We start from the raw sequence: 6238 nt of genomic DNA, 5'->3' as shown, positions 1-6238 counted from the left end.
AATCGATAATGTGTTAAATTGGAAAAATCATATTAAAGAAATTACCTCCAAACTAAATTCAGCTTGTTTTGCTATTAGATCTATGCAAAAGATAGTAAATATCAATACCTTAAAAACAATATACTTTGCATACTTCCACTCAGTAATGAGTTTTGGAATAATATTCTGGGGAAATTACACAGATAGTAACAGTATATTTCTATTACAAAAAAGAGTAATTAGAATAATAGTAGGTGCCAAATCTAGGGAATCTTGTAGGACTATTTTCAAAAAACTACAAATAATGCCCATGGCTTGTCAGTATATCTTTTCATTAATAGTCTTCCTCGTATGTAATCGTGAAAACTTTGTAACTAATTCAACAGTTCATAGCATAAATACACGTCAAAAAAATGACTTTCATACTCCATCAGCAAGTCTATCGTGCTATCAAAAAGGAGTGCGTTATATGGCAGTAAAAATTTTTAATAGCCTCCCTATCGATATAAAAAATTAAACTCAAAACATAAGATTATTTAGGGCCAAATTAAAGAAGTACCTAATTTCTCACGCCTTCTATTCTGTAGGTGAATTCATGACATTCAATAACACTTCATGAAATTGATACTAAAACTATGTATTGTACTAGTAGACTACATATATTGTAAATCTCGTCTGTATATATATTTCATCTAGACTGTGACTATAAATTAAGACTTTGTAATAGTATTAAGATTTTTTACTTGTTCCATATTCTAGCTGTAAAGCAATGTATGAATACCATGTAATGTTAATAAATACAATACAATACAATACTGGTTATTATACCTTGTACAGTAAGGTCCGAAAGTCTTGTCACCCCCCCCCCCCATTTGTATATTGATGTGCATCCATTTTGAACATGTCATAGGAGATGTGTGACAACGGTTGATACTTTACGTTCCAGCTTGTTTAGTGATCCAGAACATCAGTATAGGACCATCATTGTCGCGGCACAAAATGATGCAGCGCCATGTCCTGTATGAAATTTTCCACAGCAAAGGCGGTGTGATTTCCCTGAATACCTTCCTAACAGTTTGCTTCAAATCTTCAATTGTCTGGTATCGATGTTTCGAGACATGCTGCTTAATTATTCCCCAAAGGGAAATCACACTGCCTGTGCTGTGGAAAATTTCACACAGGAAATGGTGCCGCATCATTTTGAGCTGCAACAATGTTGGTCCCCATATTGATATTCTGAATCATTAAACAAGCTTAAACGTAAAGTATCAACCATTGTCACACATCTGCTATGACATGTTCAAAATGGATGCACATCAACATACAAACAAGGGGCGGAGGTGATGAGACTTTCGGACTTTACTGTACATTGGAGTGCATAAGTTTAATAGTTCTCATTTATTAATTACATTCCAACATAAAACACGAAAGACATTGAACTTCATTGATTTCATATCTATCTGGAGGTTATTAAAAGTAGGGAAGATGAGTCAAGAATATTTTAATAGAAGTTCGTATGTGTGTAAGCGGATGAAGCATGCCACTTGGCATTAAGAAATGGAGTGAAATCGTTGGAGAGATCAAAGTCCTTGTGTTGTAGCCATAAAGTAATATTACACATACTAAATACATTATTGTATTTTTGATAATTTAAGGATCACCTTCAAATTTATACAGATGGATCTCTAAATCCTAATAATGGGATATCAGGAGCAGGGTATTACATTCCAAAATATCAAGAAAGTTATTTCATACCATGTTCATCCTCCTCCAGTCTTGATACTGAATTGCTAGCTATTGATGCATGCTCTTCAGTGTATCACTCAAATTTCTGAAAAATCTATTTGCATACTTACCGACTCCAAAGGGGCAATATTTAATATACCGTAATTAAATATGTACCAAACCTATATGCACATAGAATTATTCCAATTCAGAAACAAATAAGTAAACTAAAAGAACTCCAAAAGGAAATAACATTTCAATGGATACCTAGTCATTGTGGTATACCTGGAAACGAGAAAGTCGATAATATTGCAAAACAGGCAACATATTTGCAACCAAGGCCTCTTCAAGTGATATCTCTATCCAGTGCTCTTGCTTCAGTAAAGTCTCATTTTACAAACCTATGGATCAACAATTGGCTCTCTTCTGACAAAGGAAAAATTTTACAGTCTGTACAAAAGAAACCAAATGACCTGAAAATGTACAAAAACTTTCCCAGACATGTTCAAACATTTTTAACAAGAGCCAGAACAGGTCACATTGTCACTCAATTGTACCTACACAGATTTCACACTTCTGATTTCACACTTGTCTGTGGTGTAATAATCATGATGAAGATCTGGAACACATTCTTCTATACTGTCCATCCATAAACCACAAAAGAAGTAAATTAAAATCATCAGTACCTGTTGCAGTATATAATGATTACATCCCAACTCTGGCTACTAGCAACAGGCATCTATAATGAACACCAATCAAAATATCCCTCATTTCTCGTGAAAAACAAAAACTGAATAGACTATGTGGACTATAGTGGACTTTATGTTGTCAGCAAACAGCTGGATACATTAAGAAGATTGAATAATTTATAAAATATTTCTATCAATCACAGACAAAGTGGTTCATTACAACAACTGTAATTAAGATTAAGGGGTTAGGTACAGCTTACAGCAGTAAAAGTTTTGGAAATATTCAACTTTTTCCTCCATTACTGTATCTTATACAATAATGAAAATTGGTATGTGTGAAACACTATCCTTCTATTAGGCCTATATGAAAAAAAAATATTTTTACGATTTAAAAAATTTATTTATATATTTTTTTCGGTAATTTCCTAGAAGACGGGCAAAATCCAACATGGCTGACGAAAACTACCAAAACGTTCTGCCAACTATGAAGTTCAAATGTCACCAGACATCACAAAATCAAAGATGGAAAATCAAACATATATTCATATTTTTAAAGAAGAACAAGCCCTTCAAAAAATGAAAATATGTTTAATTTTTCATCTTTGATTTTTATGGTGTTTGGTGGGATTCGAAGTTCATAGTTGGTAGTACTTTTCTGGCAGTTTTCGTCCGCACTTTACCCCCACAAATCACTAAAACATAAAACAAAACATAATAATTTATCATCTTATCAAATAAAATTCAATTCTCATCGACGTCTTCAACGACAATCTCTTCACTTCCAGTATAAATGACACCGGCTTTAAGGTATTCTAAACTTAAACCATGCAGGCAACAAAGAACTAAACCAACACTTTGTCGTACAGTCAACTTTGCATAAATATAGCCTACCACGTGTTTACACTAAATGAAATTCTCTTCGAACACTTATTACATCTTAACTTCTACAGAAAATTCAGTAAATAATTCCTTTAAACCACAGAAAAACAGTTTTCTTCTCAACATTCAACACAATCCTTCTTCACCAGCGAAAGAACTAAACCAAAATCGACACAAAATTTAATAGATACATTTCATAACACGGTTTCCTTCCTTTCCCTCTTACTTCAAAATTCCAACCTTGTGCACATAAAATAAATTATTGGCACTGAAAAGTGGCTTTTCGTAAGCATGATGATGCCCATTCGACAAATGCAGACAAATCTACAATGTAACACCACTCACGTCAAACAACAGAGAACAACAGGACAACGTCATTATCCATGAAAAATTAATGAAAATTCTAGAATAAATGATAACTATAACCAATCAAATCGAAAGAAAATCACAAAAATCAGAAAATGAGAAACTTTCAATAGCTTTAGCCATCAGACACAACATAACACCACTCACATCAAACAACCAAGAACAACTGATAACGTCATTATCCATTCAAAATTAACGAAAATTCTAGAACAAATGACAACTATAACCAATAAAATTAAAAGAAAATCACGGCGACACCTAGTACAAAAACCTAGAACTAACATGTAAAAGTCACTAAAAGATCACTAACATTTAACTCTGAAATAAAGAAGTTGGTAATACTTACTATATTCAACTAAGTGCCCGTCTTCTATGAAATTACCTTTTTTTCTTTCAAAATTCATAATGCTGGCAGTTTACTGTGCAGTGATGAAGCGTTTCCCTCATAACTCATAAACTTGTTAATTTTTTTCATGTTGTCTCTCTTTTATTTTATTGCTGAAACTCATGTTCACAATATCATGCATGCTCTTTCAACTACATTTCTCAATAAATAATATTTTTTTTTTATTTTATGTTAGAAGAAAGTACTGATATTTGACCATTTTTTAATGAATTTATTTCTTATCAGACAATCTATTAAAGGTAGAAAAGTGATCTTCCATCATATTGTAGATATGACATGCATAAATACATAAAAAATATTTCATCACAGAATGTTGGATAGTTTTTTGAGTTATGTGGGAAACGCTTCATCACTGTACAGTGAACTGAATTTTGAAAACAAAAATGTAAATAATTTTTTTAAATCTTAAAAATATTTTTTTTCATATAGCAGAAGGACAGTGTTTTACGCATACTAACTTTCATTATTGTACAAGATAATGTAATGGAGGAAAAAAAAATGTTAAATATTTCCAAAATTTTACTGCTGTAAGCTGTACCTAACCCCTTAATGTAAAAACTTCACTTACTGTTGGACAAACTCCCATTTGTCGGGTCTTAACAAATGCATCGCATTTACACGAAATTAACATTTAAAATGTAGCGGGTACAATTTCTACATTAATTTAATGTAATCTGAACCTAGCGAACATTAAGACTGTCTAGCCACTGAATTCGGACTGGTAGAAAATACAAACATTTTTTTCAATTACTCTACAATATTGTTGATGACAACGACACATTAAAGTCAACGTACCTGCAGTTAATGAAGAAAATGCAGACTCGTTACACACTTTAAGAGCAGGAATTTTTTTTATCGAAAACACAGGTACATACATTCCACATTTTACGCACACTGGTATAAGTTAGTTATTTCCAAATTAAAAAAAAAAAAAAAGAACTTCATTTCATTCAATTATTTGACCTCCGAAACGTTACACGATTTCCATATACATTTTACAGCAGCTCCTTCGTGATCGAAATATAAAATGAGACTGCTTCCTGATGTACTACTACACACGTGCACCAGTTATTCCTTCGATGTACTCGTACGGGTATATGCAAAAATGAACACGAATTAATAACAAACAATATTATAAACTGATTATGAAGGTTGTTCATAATATTCTAAATGTAAATTTCGCTATAGAAGGCCGTTCTTCAGCAGAGTAGATATATGCGTATACTGACAGAAAGATACAGTTCATATCCAGGTTATACATGGTAACCTCCTGTAAACATTTTCATAGACTGTTTTACTCTAGTCTATAAGCAACAGTAAATGTAAGAAAGAAACATCAGCCCCAATGTGTAATCAAGGTCAAATTACGCAATTCAGCAAAGGGGTTTGTCGAATCAGGACGACTGGAAACAAAACAAACAGCTCTGTGCAAGACTGCATCGCAAGGCAGAAGTATTGGACAATAAAAATAATTATATTACTAGTAATTACGGAGTTAAATTCTGTGATGTTAAATAGAGAGACGAAATTATTTCCATATCTGATGTCTTTTGCTAATACAAATAAAATCATACTCACTCACCAAGTTCCACTTATTTATACTGATGTGTGTGTTTAAGTATGTATTATGTACCGTACTCGTATGTTCGTTATTTAACGAAGCTGTATGCACTACTAGGTCATTTAGCGTCGATAAGATTGGTGATAGCGAGATGGTATTTGTCGAGATGAGGGCGAAGATTTGCCATAGATTGTCGACATTCCACTTGCGTTTGAAGAAAACCTCGAAAAAATTCCAACTAGGTAATCAGCCTAAGCGGGAATCGAACCACGCACGAGCGCAGCTCAGGACTAGCAGGGAAACGCCCCTGCCATCTGAGCTACGCTATGTTGCTATGTACTAGGTTATTTTACGACGCTTTATCAACATCTTAGGTTATATAGCGTCTGAATGAAATGGTGATAATGCCAGTGAAATGAGATCGAGGTCCAGCACTGGAAGTTACCCAGCATTTGCTCATATAGGGTTGAGGGAAAACCCCGAAACAAACCTCAACCAGGTAACCAGCATTTGCTCATATAGGGTTGAGGGAAAACCCCGAAACAAACCTCAACCAGGTAACTTGCCCCGACCGGGCCACCTGGTTTCGCGGCCAGACGCTCTAACCGTTACTCCACAGGTGTGAACGGTTGG

The 6238-nt window shown here is 33.8% G+C and overlaps 1 long non-coding RNA gene across 1 annotated transcript in view; it reads right to left on the bottom strand.

Moving 5' to 3' along the window:
• The window catches only part of LOC138713344 (uncharacterized), a 53733-nt gene extending 48363 nt beyond the window's left edge, over positions 1 to 5370 (bottom strand). The window contains exon 1 of the long non-coding RNA XR_011335848.1: positions 4840 to 5370. This is a non-coding gene — a long non-coding RNA (uncharacterized lncRNA). The remainder of the gene's footprint in view (positions 1 to 4839) is intronic.
• Between the last annotated feature and the right edge of the window lie 868 nt (positions 5371 to 6238).

The sequence above is a fragment of the Periplaneta americana genome, chromosome 14 (assembly GCF_040183065.1).
Source record: "Periplaneta americana isolate PAMFEO1 chromosome 14, P.americana_PAMFEO1_priV1, whole genome shotgun sequence".
NCBI lineage: Eukaryota > Metazoa > Arthropoda > Insecta > Blattodea > Blattidae > Periplaneta > Periplaneta americana.
Note: the sequence above shows the minus strand (reverse complement) of the source record. Positions and strands in the feature narration are given on the sequence as shown.